Source organism: Lagopus leucura, unplaced genomic scaffold, assembly GCF_019238085.1.
Source record: "Lagopus leucura isolate 7727_CA_CO unplaced genomic scaffold, USGS_WTPT01 Super-Scaffold_1, whole genome shotgun sequence".
NCBI classification, from domain to species: domain Eukaryota; kingdom Metazoa; phylum Chordata; class Aves; order Galliformes; family Phasianidae; genus Lagopus; species Lagopus leucura.
The window spans coordinates 24,971,107-24,993,323 of record NW_024962250.1 but is presented as its reverse complement, the minus strand read 5'-3'; positions in this window follow the sequence as shown (position 1 = coordinate 24,993,323).

The following is a 22,217-nucleotide window of genomic DNA, read 5'->3' as shown; positions in this document are numbered from 1 at the left end:
GACCACTTGTTTTAAACATTGATTGTGGGATTTAAAAATGAATTTTAATTCTCTGTATGGAATGGTTACATACTTTTCTTCATTTTTATTGGTAGTAAAATAAATAGGTAGGCATGAAACTAACAACATTTTTTTGTTACTTCCTCACTAATAATGCTATTGGCTGTGCTATTGTCAGATGCATCTCTCTATATCTTCACATTGCTAGTCCTCAATCTCAGTCATATCTTTTTTTTTCTGACATTTTTATAAACAATTTCAATAGCTGGCTTATGAATAGACCTCCAATTACTGAAACAATATATATAATAAAAAATATACATCACAGAACATGAGTGGCAAAAGTTCTGAGTCAAAAAACATAGCGTAAGACTGGAGCTACATTGCACTGACTTTATTGAAACTGTCATTTTTCCTACCAGCTGTGGATATTACTCCTGTGTCAATCACAGGATTTCAGTAAAAACACTGTGTTCAGTAGAAATATGCAAGAGGAAAGAAGAAAATTATAAATCAGACATTTGAGTTACAATGAATAATGAAGCAGAAGCAAAAAAGTTCTTATCTTGTATTTGGCTAAAAGAATATTTACAAAAAAGGGATTACAAGTATTATCCCCTATGTAGGTCATCTATAAATTAATGCCTCCTATTTATTTCCAAACTACAAGCTACAAACTACAATAGAGCACAAGAAAACTATTTAATAGTGCAAATTTTCAGATAAAAAACACTATTTTTCAACATGTTTGCCACCATTAGCTTTGAATTTTAACCAGCAGTTATCTAGAGCCCACATGCTATGCTTTCAAAATCTGCATCAGATGCGCATGGCCATCTGGAACATGGTGGTCTTTCATGGTGCTTTTTCCACTGCTTAAACGCATCACCCACCACCTCACAGCCCTCACATCAACTGGTTGTTTCCCATAAACATTCAACAAGCATTCATGAATGTCAGTGAGTGCAATTTTTCCACATGGAGGAATTCAATTACACACTTTCATTTCATCTGTACTTCCATGTCAGATGCCTTTCTGTCAGACTGCCCCTCTGCTGCCATCTGTCATACAGCAACAAAATATAATAGGAAATTAGTGAGGATGTTCAACCTCTATTGCCATACCACTACCATCTGCCTCTAACATTGTGAGCCCACATAATAAATTGGGAGGCATAACTTTTGGGGTAGCATTTGCTTATCTTTCAGTGAATAGCAGTAGGATCTCATTAGAAAAATTCTAAAAGAAAAGTAGTAGAAAGTGACTTGAAATTTAATGCTATGACTTTTTAAAAGTTCTGATGCTAGCTGTATCCTTCTCAGTCTTTTAGGTCCTTTGCACAGTTGTGCTATGCTTGGTGCAGCATGAAGTGGAAGCATTTCTATCATACTATTATGATTATTGAACACTGAACCAGAAAGTTGTATATTCTAGAAATAACTATTATTTGTTTTCTTTCTTCCCAATTTCTATAATTAGTTGAACATATAGATGGTACATAGAGATACCAAAAACTGTAAAAGGAAAATTGCTATGAAATGAAAAACTAAAAGATGTAATTCTTGCGGTAACTGAACAAAAAATATGACCTTTGTAAAACAAATAACTAATTCTTACGAGAATGGTTCCCGATATGAATATTATAAGAAGTACATCAAAGAAGCAGCTATGCTTAATTCAAACAAGTGTATTATCAAAACCTCATGCATCATACTTCCACTCATCAAATTCTGTAGTCCTTTCACAACTTTAAACTTCATTTCTGACTTTGAAATTCTTTCTTCTCGAGGAGACATATCATTAAAAAAAAGAAATTGTTTTATGTAAAACTCTACTCTATGTGGTTTATAAAGCTACTTTTCAATCCATACTTTCTGTAATCTGTCATCACTCTGTCTTTAAAACCTGCGAACAAGAAAATGCTTTGAAATAACAGTAAAATGTATATTGCTTGGATTTGACTGGTTTCTTCTGCAGATTATATTTAATGTCCTTATTTGGAAAGCACTTTTTATCAGAGATTGACAGAAGGAATTTGATCAATCAGTTTTCTTTGCCAAAAGGGACTGGACACAGTGACCCAGGTCCCCGATGTTCATCTATTAATAAATTGGAATTGTCATGCTTTTTGTCTTATAAAATGAGCAAGTACTGTATAAGATCTATGTTTTACATTAATTACATGACTGATAAATTCTGCTATTACTTAATTATCTCCCATTACTTCACTGTCTTAGTGAGCCACCTACATATATCCAGTCAATAATTTCAGTCACTGGCCGTGTTAAAACCAGCCTCGTGTTGAAGATAATGAGGATTCTTAAAAAGTGAGTGGAGCATATCTGTGGGAAACAAGCAGCTGCTCTGAGAGATCACTCAATGGCTAAGTTCAAAGGCTTGTCTTAATGATAATGAAAAATAGATTAATCAAAGCCTTGTTCAATCTCCGTATTTGCAAAAATATCAGCTCATTAATTTCTTTCGAGGGGAGAAATGACTGAGGAGAGAAGAAAAAGAGTATTGAGGGGAGGGGGAAGGGGAGAAATGACAGAGAATGACAGTGAACCTGTACATGGGAACAAGAAGACAGTAAGGCAGAAATTTATAATAACAGAGTTCAAAGTGTTTAGTCAGATATTCTAGCCAATATGGAGCTCTTAAAATTGGACATTAGAAAGGTAGATTACAGTGCCTCTTTTAGTAAAATGGCTTAATTTCAACACTCAGACTAAGAATATCAGTCTGCTCCCCTTAAGAATAATACCAAAGTGAAGCAAATAGAACGTCTGCACAGCAGAAACTGCCAACTTCCCTCACTGGTGCTTGCATATCAAAACTGTCAAATAATTGAGAGATACATACTATGTTCCTTGGAGAGATGACTGTGTTATATTACAGAAGACTGGAGTTGATGGTTTTGCAGAGATCCCGAGACTCAAGGACTGGCTCCTGGGTAAATTTCAGAAATACTACCAGAGCTTGTCATCAGCAATCTTGTTTACTCCCACACCCAGAAGTGTAGGCCTAGAGGATAGTCTGCATTTGAATTGTTTATGAACTGCATATCATTGGAGAAACAGTTGCTGGCCTATGTTTCAGATAGTCAGCCCACTGAGTAGAAATTTCAGTCAGAAAGCAATGCAAGGAATTCATGCATCAAAACTAAGCTTCTTCCATTGTTTTGAAAGCTGGAAATCCATCCCTGCTTCTTCAAGTAAGAAGACTTTCTCAACCTCTGTGACATACTCAACATTACATATATGTAATAAGTATGATACTTCAGTAAGTTCTAACAAACATTATCCAGTTTACCTCTTTCTGCTCTTGCAAACTGCAGCTTGACCAACAAGTCTGACACCAAAAAAATCTTGCCTGATCTAGATGACAATGGAGCCCAAAGGCCTCAGAGCCAGGTGAATAGTGGTACAATTTCAGCATATAAGAAATAAGAAAGTACAGCCAATACTTCTTAATTATAGGTTTTTATATAGGAATTTTAATTTGATATATTTATAATTTGTTTTATATATTTAAATGTACTTTTAAAACAATGACCAAAACTGGCTGTATTAGATTGTGTCACAGTTTCTAAAATACTTTGACAAAATATTTCTAGCACAAACTTTTGATGATGATGACAGTTTTTCACAGGAATATTTGCTTCAAAGACAGGGAGAGAACAAATAGATGTTTCTATCCTGCCTAAAATGCAGCATCAAGCTGTATGAAATGCATTTTTAGTCAGTCAACAGTAAGAATTTAAGAAAACTTTAAGGAGGAAAAAGTAAGCAAAATAGAACAAGAGACTTGCATTTTCAGTGATGTCTGAAGCTCAGCTGTTTGTACAGGAATCTTAGAGAAGCAAAAGACTTTGGTATGCATGTTACCTATCTCAGATGTGTTGCTGTAGACACAGCCCATGTAGTTATCCTGCTTTTGTGTATAATCAAATGTAGAGTAGGTTTAATCTTAACTGACTGACATTACATGTTATCGTGTTTACCCAGAGTATATTCTGAAGAATCTCAAAGAAAGAATCCAAAGCATTAGCCTAATTCTGATTAGTGACCTTCGTTAGACAGAGTTCAGGAAGTTAATACAAGAGAAAACATCTTGCCTATGGTGGTAAGGAACCGACCTCAGTGATTAATTTCTTTTCAACAATTCATGGAATAACTAATATTCACCATGAAATAAGGGGCTTTCATGTGATTTAGTATGCTACTGTAGTCTCTTTGAGATTCTAAAGTAAAAGTTTCAAAAATAATTTAATTATTTGATCTATCTTTTTTACTTTCTATTACTTCAATTATATAGTCAGGCAGATTTTAAATCTAAACTAGACTTTTCATTTGGGTCAGCTCTTTGAATGCACAATCTGTTTTGTTGGAATTGTCTGTGTTCAAAGTATTTCCCTGATTCATCCCTATTATCTACTGTCTCAGCAACTGAATAAGCATTTTTCAAGTCTAGGTAACAGTTTAATATAAGACAATTATTTTCACTGACTGTTCATTTCAGTGAAATAATCATTTCAGAATTTTTTACTGAATGTCTTCCATCTTTCTATAGGTAGAACATAGGGCAGAGTGAATTTGAATTTTGTAACTATCATATAAGCAAGTTTTAAACGTGAGACAATATTTTTTGGGGAAAAAAAGGAAACCATAAAGCCACAATCAACATCGTAAAAAAAGGTATAAATTAACAGTAAGCTCTATAATTGCTTTACAATTTAGAAGCCTTATATGAAAACAATATGCCCTTATAATATCAACTGAAATAGTATTTCTGAAAACAGATGCTTACTCTACTGCCATCTGTGACAAGACTTTTCATATTCCAACCTTCTTACTTGCTTTGAGGCCAAAATAAATTAAAAAAAAGTCTACTGAAAAGCACTGATAAAATAATTCAGTTCATTTATTTTCATACCACATCATTTTCCCATGTCAGTAAGCAGCATATTGATCTTATTTTTAACAATAATCTTTTTAAAATTTTATTTCATTAGCAATACAAAAGAGTGGCCAAGTCCTGCCTATAGGGACTGCTTAATGGACAGAGGAGCTTCTCATCTAGGAGCTATGAGGACTTTTCAGATACTTCCCATGTGAATGCAACCTACTCCATGGCCAGGGAGGTCCTGACAAGAAACTTGGGGGTTGGCAATGACCAACAATGACAATTATTCACAATCAAGAGAGCCTAGTTTGAGAAAATGAATCTGGCTCTCAAAACTATGCTCTGTTTCGGATATTTGCCAGCAGAACTTACTGGAAGTGTTAGCATATGTTCTAAATTTTCACAGAATCATAGAATATCCTGAATTGGAAGGGACCCACAAAGATGATTGATTCTAACTCCTGACTCCACACAGGACCACCCAAAATACAAACCATATTTTTGAGAGCATTTTTCAAATCATTCCTCAGGTTTGGCATGATTGGTGCCATGACCACTGTTCTAGGGAGTCCATTCTGGTGCCTCTCCACTCTCTAGTGAAGAACTTTTTCTAATACTGAACTTGATCCTTCCTTGATATTGTTACATGTTGTTCTCTTGAGTTTTATTACTGAAACCAGAGAGAAGAAATCAGCACCTTACGTGGTTGATGACCCTACCCATGGCAGGAGAGTTGAAACTAGGTGATCACTGACATCCTTTTCAAACCAAGCCATTCTATGATTCTATGATTCTCTTCTCCCCATGTGAGGAATCTGGATGATCTTGTAGGTCTTTTCCAACCTTGGTGATTCTGTGATTCTGTGATGGGCAATCAAATATAATTTATTTGAAGGTTAAAAAGGCAGAAGTCAATAAAGACAAATGCCTACAGAGGGCAAAGCTGTTTTACCAGAAATTTATTGATGTCCTTCAGTCCCTTTGTCCAAGCCTTGCTCTTTATTGCACTGTTTCTGTCCTTAAGAGAAAGATTCACTCAAGTCCACATACCGAAAATAAACAGCAAAACTACCACCCAAATCGCAGTTTCACTCAAATCAACTGCTGCTTTTTGGAACATGTTGATTTCCTCAAGTGAGCCTCGTGGGTTATTTCCAAAGGATTGCTTGTGACTGAAGAAAAAAGGCCAAAGCCACCAGCAGTTTGTTTGAGCTTTCAACAGCCCAGACATTTAAGCCTCTGGAATTGTTAGCCCCTAACAGCAGATATAAGTCCAAGCAAATTAATCTGTGTGAACCTGCACCATTAAATAGACATGTCTACCCCTGAAAATGGTGCTCTTATTGCAGTTGCTTAGAATTGCTCTGGGTAATGATGCTAGAGAGCTAACCACTTAGGCAAAAGGGAAAAGAAAACAAGAAAATTGAGGGGAATAATACAAATAATGGATGGAAAAAAATAGATTTCTTGTCGCAAGTAACCCCCAAAAATATGCATCAGAAAAAGCTAGAAGCGTAGCAATATAGGATTCACTTATGTGAGCCAATATATTACATACGATTGTAAGAGCTTTGTTTCCTGCGGCTGTGGTAATTTATATGACTCATCTTTGATTTTCGTTACAAAGAGGAGAGACTGTATTTTAACTACAATAAAGCATACAAGCTGAAGAATTGCTACTGGGAATTAGTAGTCAGAGGAGAATGGCAGCACACTCTTCAAACACAAGGTCTAGACACTGAAATGTAAGTTTCTATAATTCTCATTGCAGTATCAAAGCAAAAATTGAGAGGCATTTTCAAAGATGTCAAAATGCATTCAAACCTTTTAATACAATTTTGTGTCCACAGCCTTAGTGTCATTTGAAAATCTTCTCCTAGAATGCTAGTGGAAGTTGAAGTGGCCTTGGGGTTTGTTGCTTTTTTCTCTGCGTATTCTTCTGTAAATAGGGTTCTTTTATTCCACATATACGGGGGATGGCTGGGGGCAGCAAAGGGGAGGTGATTTAGGAGAAAAAATAAGATCACGATTGTAAGTTGGGGGAAAAATTGAAGATTCGCAATGCTTGATTCCAACAAATATTAAAATACGATGTAAACTCAGCTTCTTATCCACAACGTTGATCCAAATGCTCCTCAGTTTTGCAATGTTGATATAATGCTGAATCTAAAACAATTTATTCACATATTTTTAAAAATAATTTTTCTCTGTCTCTTTAATTTCCAGTGTCTTCTCCCTATTTCACATGATTTATTTGTAACAAATTATTTCATAAATATAAACAGATAATTATGAAGGCAAAGGGAGAAACTGTTGTATTGATAGCTTTTATTAAGTTAATCTATACATTTATTTATTTATACTGTGGCCAAATTTTTATTTTTATATTTGTTCTGTGGTCTGCTTTAAGATTCTTTTCTCTACAGTGACTTTGATGTCTCTGGGAATAAAATTACTCTTGCCTTTGTTAAAGGAAAAGAGAGAAACTAAGGATGTTTCCCACCTCTCTTTTGATATACACATCTATCTTTTTGAAAGTGTTTGTGTTTGAAAAGCCTATAAAATCACTTCACATTCCAACTGGCCAGTTCTTTCTGCACATCCTAACACATGCATATATGCAGATGATAACTGGGGTAGTTGCTGTTATATTTTTACTTGTTAAAGGCAATTAAGGGAAAGGGAAAGGGAAACTGAAAGAAAAGGAGAAAGGGAAGGGAATGGAAAGTGTCCAAAGATTTTATTTCAATTTTTATACAGCAATAAAAATTCTACAGCATTACTAATCACTGAAAAAATAGCAGTGATTTTTCTTCTTGTTTATTTATTTATTTATTTATTTATTTATTTATTTATTTTATATATTTTTAATGTAGCAAACAAATGAATTAAGTAGATTTTTCAAAGAAATGTAGGAAAACTCTCCATTTCATAATGGGGACAGAAAGGGAGGGCAACTATTGTCAGCACAAAAAATCCATCCTGTTACCTTTCTTCCTCTCTCCAAGCACACAAGATTTCATTGTGTGAAGGAATTAACAAAGGCATATTCCTACTTTATTTTTGAAGTGAAATGCAGACATAATTTTTCTTTATAAATTTGAATCACATTTATCCATCACAAGGTATTATGTACACCTTAGTCTGCCCTTAGTATCATAGAATCATAGAATGATTTGAGTCAGGAGGGACCCTTAAAGGCCATTTACTCCATCACCACTGCAATGCCCTTTATTCTCCAATCATACAGAATTAACAATAATTCATTTCACATAGGCTTTCTTTGTTTTAACGGGTCTATTGATTCGATAATTTTTCTCTATGTAGTCAAGCTTATACACCTTGTCAAAGGAGTTTTATCAAGTTCTTAACTTCCCAAAATCCTTAAGACAGAATTTCTTAATGTATAGGCTCTGTAAAATATACTAGTGAGAAGAGGGCAAAGTCTGAGGAAAGCTATCTTGAGAGACAAGAATTTTATATGATTTATCATAAATTACTGTACTTGTTTCCTTGACAGAGTGCTGTTTTCTTGCTCATTAATACAATTTTCACTGTGTGATTTAATCATTCATATGCGGAGGAGGTTTGTTTTTCTGTGTGTCTAGGTATGGCTCATTAATGGCTCGTTTCTTAACATTGTTTGCCAATTTTAATTCAGTCACTTTTCCTAGTATAACCAAATAGTAGATGGAATACATTCTTAATATGTTTTATAATCATTGCTCAGCTTACGGCAACAGCAAAGGGTGCAAAAGATATTGGCACTAGCTGTCTATTTCAAGCAAACGATCCAGTAAATTTTGTTTAACATATAGCAAATCAAAATAAGTATAGGATACACTCACATATAGCTGATGAAGATCAGCAGCTATTTAGGTTGCTAACCCTTCTGATCCCTTTAAGTATTTTATTTAGATATTTATTCTGGAAATAAGAACTTGAACCTAAATTTTCAGTAACTACTCTAAAAGTCAAACTAATGAATAATTCATACTTCATGATTCAGAATTCAGAATTCTTTTCTTCTCTACAGCCTAAGTACTTCTTCATGTCAGGAAAACAGAATTAAATATATTAGGAAAACTGAAAATTCTCTATTACACAAAATTCTATCATATTTAATATTTTCCTGTGGATGTGAAGTCAAAACCTCTCAGAGAGAACAAGTTTTCACACTCTGGGACAAGAAATCAGTAGCATAATAACTAGTGGATGCCACATCTCCATTCTTCTGACTCTTAACTAGAGAACAAGTAGTTGCTTGCAAATTCCATCTGGGAGATAAGAAATTCCTTAAAACAGTGAATAAGCTACCATGGTCTACAAAGCAGTTATATTAATACATTCTCTTTGGACATTATCCTTCCGACTGTCATTGGCATTTCACTGCCTTAGCAGGTTGTCTTTCCTGTCTGCAGATTTTAGATGCTTCATTACTCCTAGGCATGATGTTAAGAAGTAATCACCTCATTCATGCAAATAGATTCTAGGAATCAAAGAGGCCAGACATTTGTTGCTGCAATTATCAGTCTTGCAGGACTTTGTTATCTTCTGAATGTACTTCTCTGTGACTGTGTTGAGAGAGAATAGCTCTTTCCCACTTTTCAGAAATAAACATGAATCAGAATAAAACAAAATAGATTGCAAGGTGACTCAATGTCTCATGCGCCATATAAGCATATTATTTCATCATTTATCAGATTTACTCAAGAGGGCAATAAGACAGAAGACAATTTTGACAGCATTTACCACATATCCTGGTTATTGATTTCTTAAAGTCTTAGAAGGGAGCAAAAAATAGAGTGACGGCTTCCCCTCAGTAGGTCTTTAAGCATCAAGAAATCATCAAGTAGTCCTTTTGGTATGCACTTTCTAAAGAAAGAATAATCTGCTTTTCTGAGTTTATATATCTAATTTGTGACAGTCCAAAAACATTCATGGTTTATGTAGTTTTAAGCGTTATTGCTGTAACTATCATCATTACTGTTACCATTTCTACTGCAATTACAGTTCCTACTAGAATTATTTGAATTAGTGTTATCTCATCTTATTATTCATTCATGAGCAAGTATCTTGTTTTCTTATTTTCATTTTCTGATTTAAGGCTGAGACTTCTCTTTATTTCTTCATCTTGAATACTTCAGGAATTCATTTGTTCTCAGCCCATGAAAAAGTGAGGATTTCCAAATTCTGCTCTGAATCCTTTGGTCTCTAAGTTGAAACTGCCTCTTTCCTCTCTTCCCTAGACACATTCTTTCATACATACTTATATAACTGGAAACAGACAAACAAATTAAAAAAAAAAAATCAAAGAATGTTTAAGGTGGCTAAGAAAAATGAACGAAAGGAAATATTAGTCAAAGATAAAAGGTATCATATGTCCTCCAAAGCCAGTGTACAATGGGGATCCACCTAAATAGCTTTTTTAATGGACCCTGTTCTGGCTAGGTATTGAAGGACATATAGTGTCCTCACCCTGAACTGTGAGTTTCCTGAAAAAGCTGTAATGTTCCTTTAATGTTTTTATGGATAACGATACATTCACAGTGGATTCTACATATCCATTATCCCTGAACTGTTAAAAGGGTCCACCTTCTATATCAGTCCATAAAAAAGTTGTAATTGTGTATCATTCATCTTCTGGTTACATGATTTTGTCTTTTTCACAGAAATTATTACACACAGGCTTGAAGTTTTTGTTCACTGTACAAAGTGAGACATCCATTCAAGGTTGCTGCCTTGAAGATTATGAATGGGAACAATACACTGACAGGCAAAAAGTTAAACAGGAAATTGTTTCTTTGTTTTTACAGTGGTACGTTTCATTTTCCCATTCATATTTTTGCAAGATAATTGGGGAAAATTGCATGGGCATGGACCAGATACATCCAAGGGGATATTTGTATATGTATGGTATGGAACTTACTCTCCTATAGTTATGTTTTGTATCGTCTTCCTGTGATATGTCATCCTTTACACAGGCAACAGTATAATTAATTCTTCATCTCACTGCTGACTGGTAAATTATAAGTTTTAATTATTATTATGGTCATCTACTGTCAGTGTAAGAATTATTTTATAAACATATTCAAGAAAATAGATCAAATAAGAGGAGATGTTTTACCTGCATGATTATCTTTGTCTTGTTATTTAAATAAAATCATTTTTCAAATTAAAAAGCTTTTAAAAAATAGTGTTGTGTAATCTAAATAAAATCAATTTTCTCATAAAAGAACTTTATTTGAACAGTTTTCTTAGTATCCTCTAGGATAATCGTGATACATTAAAATCATTAGGTTAATAAACTTAATGAGAATTTTATTCTTTACTTACTCTTATTTCATTTTAAGGAGATAGAATATTCTACCGGTCATCAATCTCTTCATCATCTCTGCAGAGTGATTCAAATATATTGAAAAAATACATTCTTTGTATGGTAAACCAGAGCATTTATGAATTAAAATGGAGAGATTGGTGCTATACTTATAGATTCACTTCATCTTCTGTTTTCTGTACATTTAGGTCAAATACTCAATCACAAGAGCTAAAGATAACCAAGAAGAGATAAATAATCATTTCTCTCATTGTGTTTTTATAAAGGAAACATTTATTTATAGAATCATAGAATGGTTTGGGGTGGAAGGGTTGCTATAGGCGGGGACATTACCTCCCTCTAGAACAGGTTGCTCAAAGTCCCATCCTGCCTGGCTTTGAATGCTATTCAAATATATTTAATTACCTGATCACTGACATTCTAGACTATCATGTAAATTAGCTCAAATATACAAAAATGAACTGAAGCAATTTCTGAAGCAATTTGTTTCCAGAAATGCAGAGGTAAACAATATTGCATATGCATTTGTTAATTTTGACCTCAAAACTGAAAATATTGTGAATGATGATAGCTGGTTTTGTTTTGTTTTGTTTTTCCTCCACAGATTATACCCTAGATTTTTGAATATCCCCCAGTCACGCTCAGTGTGCTGGTGTGAAAGCTGATGTGGCCATTTTTCAGGCTCATTTAATTAAGGTTAGTTTGACTCTGTCATAGTTTTTACACAAATGCTGATTTCTTATGCAGAACTCACTTCTGCCCATCCAAATTTCAAATCAATCATATCCTGTCAAATGCTGCAGTTCTGTCCAAGTCCTCTACTTTCACATAAAATTTACAAAGCAGATCCGCCCCCTCATTTAATTTTATCTTCCTGTGCTCTTCTTTCTTGTATGTTTCAGCATTTCCTTGAGGCCTGAGGAGAAGTTTCAAGGTCCTCCTACATTTTTATGAACAGGTACTGCACTGAGGAGGAGAAGGTAATGGAGAGAACATATGAAAATACGTCAGAGCTTTCCTAGAGCAGAAATGACTTAGTGCTTCTTTCCCAGAGGAAGGCAAATAAATGTCTCTTGAATCTACCAGATGATACCAGGATTTGTAAAAATATTGGAATTTACTGTGTTTGTATTGCCATACTGTCCTGACAAAATCAAATTTCTGAATCTTACCACATCATGGAAAATACAAGCTGTACTCATCAGGTTGGTGAATTGTTCAACACCCAGTAGAAGGAACCAGGCAATCTTCAGTGTAAAGATTCTGATGACATCAAAGCAGTTAGATCCCAGTCTAACATACTGAACCTCAGTTATAAAATAAATTTAATGTTATTATTATTTCAGAAAAAAAAAGAGCTAGAAGCTTATTTAAATAAAGGCATGATCTTTACATGGTCTGGTTTACAGATGTCTACTTCACGGTTTATAATATTTATGATTTAAAATACCGTACTACGAATGTGTTAATTAATGTCACTAGAAAACCACTATATTTTATTCAAGGAGAATAAAAATCACAAGTAAATGTTGACTACATAAATATTTTTCTGTTCATTCTTTTTTAAGTATTTGTATTTTATGTTCCTCACATTGATGTAAGAGAATAACTTAAGAGAAAATGCAAATGAATCACTTTCTTTTTGCTCTAAGAAACCAAGTTATGCATATGTCCTCTGAAACTTAAACTCTAATTACACTCTAATTCTATTAGTGATTTAAATCTTTAGCTACATACCTAAAGATATAGACTTTTGTAAACTAAGAAACCAAAAAAATATATAGGAAGTTGACCCAGGAAAACACTATACAAGCTAAAGTTCTTTAAGCACCTTTTTTGAATGCAAATCTTTTGACTTGGATTTAGTTGATTCCTTGCCATATTCTACAATCTACAATGTATGAGAACTTGCAAAAAATGTCCTACAGTTCTATTCTTTCACCTTCATTTGTCCAACATGTACCATTCTAGCATGGTGCTTCTTCAGTGATAAGAAGAGAGAAAGATAAATCTTCCTATACCACCTCACAGCCAAATACAATTCTTCTCAACTGGCCTGTGTAAAACCCGTTGTATTATATGGTTCTTAGAATCATACTGTAGAACTGAAACAAGTCTAAAATGATTCTGAGGGCAGATGAATCTCAGAAATTTTGATGCATTCTTTACTAGTGACAAGCTGGTTGTTTTGTCTAAAATAAATGAAAGTATTTCAATTTTTTTCACCTCCATTTTCGTTTTAAAATTATAAAATCTTTACATAGACATTTATTTGCTTGAAAAGGCTCACATATGTACACTGCTTTTTAAAGTGTTTTCAAAAGATCAAAATTAAAGAAAAAAATGAGGCCTACCAATTTAAAAAAAAGGACATCCACAAATTACTACTGCCATCTATTGGCAATAGTTGGGAACTATAAATTATTATAATTCACATAACAGGTCAAATTAATTAATTTGAGCCATAACATCCTACCAGTAGGGTGACTTTAAAAGCAAATAAGATATTACTGAATCCACTTGTTAGACAGAACTTCTGGAAGAATATCTTCAGCAGCAGATCTGGGCATGCTTGGTGGTGTCAGTGAATTTTGAGAGTTGAAAGGATATTCTGTATTTTTAAGTGAGTAATCTTAATGAACAGTCTGGAGCTAATTCTCCCTACAAAGTATGGTTTTCACCATCTAAGAAGTTATTTAAGTACCTGAAGTTCTTCTGATAATCAGCTTCCAACTCAATTGGGTTCTACATCTTTAAAGCTCTCTGAAGTCCAAACACCTTCAACCAGGTGAGTATGAGCTCTTTGTGAGACGGCTCAAATAACCTCCTTGTGCAGGAATAAGGAGAGCAGTATGAAGAGCACAGTGCAGGTGGGCCAGGTTCAGATTCTCTCATGGCAGGGTTTGCACATACAGCTATTCTCACTGGAAACTGTGCTTGTTTTTTTGTTTTGTTTTGTTTTGTTTTGTCTGTTTTTGTTTTTTTTTTTTCCCCCCCCATTCAGTATGTCTTATTCTGACAGTATTCAATTTGTCCTCCCACTGAAGATGAGAGACAATAAATCAAAACCAGGGAACATCAGTAGGACACCTGTACATTTGGCTACCAGATGTGGACCCTGGTTTGTAACTTTATTTCCAAGTGTCCTTCTGCTTTTTACAAGAATCAGTGCTGATGAACATCGTCATCAAGGTGGCTATTGAATCTATTGAATACAGAGGTCTTTTCTGTCCTGGGCAAGTGTTCTGACCATCAGATCCTCAGTGTCAAAAGCAGTAATGATACTGAGCACCAGTGTATGTTTGTCAAAAGGAATCTGCGAACCTTGCAGAAAGTGATCCTTGCTACAGTGTTTGGATGCAAGTGAGGTGTGTAGTAACAGAATAACTGCTAAGGACATTCAGGAATTAGGGAACTAATCTCACAGTAAATGCCTAAACTGTTTCTTGATTCTGCAGATATTAATTCCTGACTAACCATTTTAAAGGCACAGGAACTCTTTATATTGCTGTTGTGTGTTCATATAATCAGGAGATATAAAGAATTCACAACAAATGAATATTAAATCATGTAGTCACTATCAATAATCTCTGATGTTGTATTTTAGTTATTCTACTTGTTTTTCTCTTATATATTCTATCATAAAATATAACTTTTTTTCTTTATAAGCAGAAATATCTGCTTTGGAATCAGCTACCACAAGCAATGGATTAATTTTCTTTTCAGAAGACATAAATAAAAGAATTAGTTTTCATAGCAGTGAAACAGATTCTTCATATGAAAGTTATTTTGAATTTTTCTCTCTCTTCTTTGATATGAAGCTTTCTACTTCTTCCACAGATACAGAAAAAAAAAGAGTTTTGGCTGAATTTTTGCTTTTAAAGAGGGATTCCAAAGTTAATTTGCTGGCATAACGATAACAGTGGACATTGTCTTCATTAACAAATGCCAACCCTTCATGATTCTAGTCTCTAGAATCCACATATACATTTTTCAGGCTATAGGTACACCTCTTCAGCATCAAAATTTTCACTTTTTTTCCACCTCTGCAGCCAACGTATATACCCTTCAAGTTCATTACTTGAAGTCTGCCACCATAAAAGTGAGAACAAAACAAATCCTTTCCATTAGATGATGAAAAAGGCACCATATACCCAAAGTATTCTCTTTAAGAATATTTTCCCCAAACAAATAAGTACAGCAAACATGGGATACAGATGGAGAGTACAGGACGGTATCTTAATGCCTTTGCCTCAGTCTAGTCCTTCTGTTGGGATAGCCTACAGTTTAAGTGAATTTTCTTCCTAGAACGATTGCTTTAAGGTGAAAGCAGAAAAAGGTTAGGCATGCTGAAATAAAGGCTGTGGCCAAATGCTGTGGCTGAATTTCCCTGGCCTGAAAGCACTGAAATTCCTGGAAGGCTATCTGCACAAACTGCTCTGCCATTTCTTCAGATTTTGCCAACAAAATTTCATCACGCTGCTGCCTTAAGCAACTTCTTGCTTTGCCAAAGGCCATCCATGCTACAGAACAGCACCCAAACCAGATTTCAAATGGCTGCTGATCCCATTTCTTAAACTTTTTTGCATCCCAACATCAGCTCCTCTTTGAAATTATTCAGAAGACACAAGCAGGAAGCACTGTAGTGACTGGAGCTCTTTTGTTTTCCTATAAATATGATCTATGAAAGATCACAGAATCATAGAATGGTTTGGGTTGGAAGGGACCATTAAAATCATCTAGTTCCAAACCCCCTACTGTAGGCAGAGACATCTCCCACTACACAAGGTTGCTCAAAGCCCCATCCAGCCTGGTGCTGAATGTCTCCAAGGTATTATTTTCTGGACACTTGGGAAAATAGTTTTTTCATTGCATTCAATTAAATCCTGTTAGCTAAATCTAATCTAAACTTCTGTTTACTGTAACTGAGGAAATTCAGGAGATAAGAATGTCAATCCATGTATATTTTTAACGCTAAAATATTTTCAATTAAGCAGTATTTATTGAAGGAAAATGCTGAAGAATTCTTCTTGCCCTTTGTGTTATTACTGTTTGGTGAAGGCATTTTCTGTAATGCTGTGTAAACTGAATATTTGGTTGGGTGTATTTGTGCAGGCTAGTACAAATGTTATGTCTCCGATAATGAAGGAACAAATTTTTGAACAAAGTATAGAACAAGAAATCTAAAACTCTTGTCTCCCTCTATTTTAAACCTACTGTTTTCTCTTCTGCCTACTCCTAAAGCAATTTTTGAAACATTTCATTGTGTTTCAGATAGGCACTTACAATTTCCATCATTCAAATTGTCCAAGCAATAGTTTAAAAGCAACACTTCTTTGTGCTTATTGGACTGAAGGGATTGAAAAGCACAGAAACTGCAATTTCTCCATCCAGTGGATGACATTGAAAGGGGTGGGGAATTCAGCCAACTGCTGAAAACTTACATTTTCTTTTTAAATCTACATATTCATCATTCAAGTCTCTCTGAACTGTAAGCATGTTTGCCGTAGTCGTGGTTGACAAAAAAGTTCAATCATACTCTTTTGTATGTAAAATCAGTATTTTTCACTGCTTCTGAACTCTAGATGAGTTATAAAAAATTATCTTCCCAATTTGGGTCTTGTCTTTCACTGATTACCCAGACATTATACTAGTAAAACTGTGTTGTGACTTCAGGTACCTTTGTACAATTACACTGAGGAGACAGCCTTTAAAATAAAGGTGTTTACCCTAAAAATATTTTATTCTCAGAGAGTCATCAATAGAAAAAGAGTTTCTTTTTGGGCAGAATGGAAAGACTTTATTATTGTCACCAAAAGTAAGACTAATATCATCCTTATAAGATTACTGATGATGTTTTCCTTCTCTGGAATATAGGATGCACTATTTTTTTGAAGGTAAACGCACCACCATGCTGAATTTAATATACCTTCCTTTACCGGCACCCTTCTGAAATAAAAGCCACATGGCAAATATCATTTATTTCTGACAAAGCATTTGTACTAACATTGCCTTCTGCTGGCATGGGACTAGTAATGTAAGCACAAGTGTAACAGGGAGGTTCCTAGAGTGATTTGTTGCCTCATAACACAGTGTGCTCCAGGATTTGTAGTTTCACAGGGCATGCCTCTGCTGCTGAGAAAGGGAAGGTTGCAACTTCGTAGGTGTATCAAAGAGAGCTTTAAACTGACCCAGTCAGGTACTGAACACAGAGCAAAGACCTGCTGAAGCTAAGGGTTTGATAAAGGCAAATTTTTCAACCTGTTTTGAATTTCCTATTGCAAGAACTATGTCAGACTGACACAGTACTCCAGATGGATCCTTATAAGAGCAGAATAGAGGGGGACAATCCCATCCCTCTTCCTGCTGGCCACCCCTCTGTTAATACAGACCAGGATACAGTTGGCCTTCTGGGCTACAAGTGCACACTGCTGGCTCATGTCCAGCTTTCATCCACACAGTCTGCATGCTTATCTGGAATTGCCTCAACTCAAGAGAAACCCAAAATCTTGTTGGACTGCAACAGGTTCTCATAGACCCATTTTCCAAGACTATTTATGTCCCTCTGGATCATCCCTTCCTCCTATTGCATTAGCTGCATTGATTAAGATGTTGAAGAGCATCCCTCCCGAGGCAGATCCCTGAAGGACACCACTCATAATAAACCTCCATCTGGAAGTAGAGCCATTGACCATAACCCTTTGTCTGCAACCATCCAACCAATTCTTTATCCACCAAATAGTCTAGCCTTCAAATTCATATTTTTTCAAATATAGGGTAATCATATAATCATAGGATTCCACAGTCAGTGGTTTGGTTAAGCAATATCTTCAAATTTGAGATTAACTATTTTTAAATCTTCTGTTTCAAGGATTCAGGTTGTTCCTAACTTGGCATTTTAGTAAAATATTAGAAGTTTCCCACTTCTGAAAGGAAATGTGCAAAAGCCTTGGTAATAAGTCTATTTAGTGCATGCCCAATAGAGATGTTGTGGTACACTATACAATAAATAGCTTGGAAATTCACAAATAAGGAAAAAGTAGTATTTTAATTCATGTTTTAAGTTTTTATCTTCAGATATTTTAAAGCAATCTACTTTCTAGAACTGATTATTTTTGGTAAATCTTGAGGTATTAGTAGATAATTATGAAGAAGAAATTGAATATGATAACTGGAAGGATGAGACAAAAGCCCTATCTTCACATATTTGCTGATGGCAATATTCCCAGAGCCCATTCCATTCAGGTACTTATAGTGTGTATGTAATACAAATAAGAAATTGTAACTTAAAGAAAATGAGTGTCAGGAGATTAGAATTGAAAAGAAAGCTCCTGTTGGAAGGAAGATAAATCAAAAGAGCACTATGATTTTTTTTTTTTACTTAAAAATAAAATAAAAACAACAGTCAAAAAATATGGCAATAGCAGTTGATATGCTGAATAAGAAGGTAAAGAGCCACAAATCCCAGGTGGATTCTCTGCTTATCTTCACTCTCAATTTATTACACTACATTATGCATTACAAAAAAAAAAAAGTTGATCAAATTCATTTTCAGTATATACCACGCTATATAACAATATGAATTCATTTGCTAGCTGTCAATTTACCTCTTTCCTGAGCTGCAGTTATTCCTGTTTTGTTAGACTCTTTTGAGCAAACCTGTTAATCTTTTTGAATACATTCTAGTTTATGCTGCTGTTTTTTGAGAAGGATATGGGAGGCCAGCAGACTGAGGATTTAAGCTTCTAGACCCACATTTTTTTTGCTTTTATAAAATATACCATCCCAAAGATAAGATCGCTACAGTAACTCTTTATACCATATCTTTGTTTTCTGTATAAGCCTCACCTGAACAGAACTTTGCAATTTTTCTGATCCCAAGGACAGTTCACTTTTATTGATTTATCTGTGGAAATAATTCATGTGAATCATCATCGACAACAACAACAACAACAACAAAAAAGAAAAAAATCACCAATATGTAAGTTTGAGAGATAGGAGTCCATGGCTTTCTGACATGATGTCAACGGTCTATGAACTGGTTTGGTCAGTTTCATGACTAGCGGGGCTGAAGGACCTGTGGATCTGCATCCTGGAAAAGGGAAATAGGGAAAAAAGGGTAGAGAGATGGGCCCAAAAACAAAACAGAACAGTGATGATGATCTGAGGAGAAACAAACTATTTAACTAAATAAGATATTGGAATGCAAGATTACACACTGTAATACAACATAATACAATATAATTAGAGTTGAAGCTAATTAATCAAATAAAATGAAAGTGTCTGAAAACTGAAGGCCTTACTCCAATGCTGAGGTGAGACTTGCAGTTGGGATGAGCAGAAGGGAAGAGAGCAAGGTCCTGTGACTTTGCCAAGGATTTTATCTCCTTTCTGAATGCTAAGGGCTCTGGGGTTTGTAGTTCTTCTCTTCTGGGCAGGCACCCGGAACTGGAGCATCTTTAACTCCCAGTGCACTACATGAGATGATATGGAATACTGATAACCAAAAAAATCATACAGCTGTGACACATAATAGCACTAAGATGTTCACAGAGTTGTGAATTATGAAACTGCTTTCTAAAGGTGAGTGAAATTGAACAATTTAGTAAAGTGGGTCACGGTCGAATTGTATTGAAAAGCCCACACATGCTAAGTATCTAGTGACTGGAAAGCAGATATTTCTTGTGTGTCATAATACTATGTTATGTATGAATAGAGTTGACTTATGAAAAGTGTCATAATACAGATTTGTACCAGAAATTGGAATAGAATGCAAAAGTAGCTGAGATGGAGAAAATTAAAATCATTCAGTAATATTTCAGTTTTGACTGGGAATAGAGGCAATCAAAAATGCATAAATAGCACAGATACTATTTTGATTCTGTCTTAAGAGTAGAATCTACATAAAATATGCTTACAGTGGCAAGCAAATTAAAAAATAATAGTAGATCCTTATAAAATTTCAGCTTTTTTTTCCTGTTCGGTTTTTTTTTCTTCGCCTTGTTTCGGTCAGGATCAGAGCTTTCCTTCATCTTTTTTCTTCTCTCCACTCATTTCCCCAGTTCATCTTTTCTTTCATTGTCATAGCAAAAATCTTCAAATCAAGACTATAAATCAAATATAAACTAATTATTTAGATTTCTGATAACCATTTATTTCTGATCTACAAATTCAAGAATTATCAGAAAAACTTAAAATGCTTTTTGTCTGTTATCCTTAGTCACAACTTCTGGTAATGAACCCAGGTTAGGACCCTTGACTACTAAAATTGGTGGGTATAGATTTTGATATTTGATACTTTTAAAAGAATCTTTTATAATAATAATAAAAAGTAATAATAAAAAAGAAGACATAAAAATTATTTCAGATTATCAAAATATTTCAAAACAGATTGAGTTTTTATAATTCCCAGTTCATCTAAATAGATGAAGTGAAGTAAGCAAACTATTACTGATTCATTCAGGCTGGCATATGACAATTCATTTCATGCCAGCTGAGTTATAGGTACCGATGTATACAAAATTGTGTACCAAGTTTTCCCCGAATTCCTAGATATGTTGACTGTCCACCATACCGTGTATTCAGAGATGTAATTTATTTGGCTACCTATCAGAACCTGGCCCCAAATTTCAAGGATACCATGCAGACATTCATGGATGCTTAAAATGGGATGAATTCTGGCTGCATCTCTTCTAATATCCGGATACAGAGATTAATCTACTTTGCTGAATGCTGAATAGCTTCCAGACTTTTCATGTTAGCAAGTGATGAATAATAAAAAAAAGTCTTCAGTAATGGCTTTATATAATAAAATCACAGAATCACAGAATCACCCGGGTTGGAAGGGACCTCAAGGATCATGTAGTTCCAACCCCCCTGCCTAGCAGGGCCACCAAACATACACATTCAGATCAGGTTGCCCAGGACCCCATCCAACCTGGCCTTGAACACGTCCAAGGACAGGGCATCCACAACCTCCCCGGGCAGCCCGTTCCAGGGCCTAACCACTCTCCTTGTAAAGAATTTCCCCCTAACATCCAACCTAAATCTTCCCTCCTTCAACTTGGATCCATTTCCCCTAGTCCTGCTGTTGTCAGTCCTTTTGAAGAGTTTACTCCCCTCCTGGGTGTAGGTTCCCTTCAGGTATTGATAGGCTGCAATGAGGTCACCCCGCAGCCTTCTCTTCTCCAGGCTGAACAAGCCCAACTCCCTCAGCCTGTCCTCATAGGGGAGGTGCTCCAGCCCCCTGATCATCTTAGTCGCCCTCCTCTGGGCCCTTTCCAAAGTCTTTATGTCTTTCTAAAATCACTTGATAAAGCAAGGAATTTCAGAAGGTGAGGGAGCTCCTAGGTTTAAAACTAAAGAACCAGACATGAACAAGTATATTAAGTACAAAAATGCTTCATTGCTCTTCTGGGGGAGAATGGCTAGTAACTGACTGTCTTAGAAGGATTCAATATTGAAAAATCATTACATAACTGGAAAGAGCTATTTAGAATAAGTCAGGGCATTGTAATTACAGAATAAAATTTTCTAATGAGACAGTTGTAGCTGTTACTAACAGGATGAAGAGCTGGTGATTCTTCCATGCATGAAAATCACTGAAAGCATTACATGTGCATGGAATGTCCAAGAGAAACATATTTCAGAATTTTCTATTAGGTTTGGAAGTGCACTGAATTTCTAGATTGTAAATAATGTTTCAGTTATGGTTTAAACATCAAAAACTTCTTAATACTCTTAGTAGATCTACTTTGATATACTTTTCTCTGTTCTTTTCACCTCTATTTTGTTGTGTGGAGAAAAGGAATACTGTTTTGACTGAAAATTTACAGAACATTCAGATAGAAAGGTTTAGCATTGCAGCAAACTCTGACGAATCATTCAAATAAAAGATGTATAACCAAGATGTTATAATCACAATATAATTGTGTATAATCAATAGATATCAAGATGTTATAATCACAATATAAT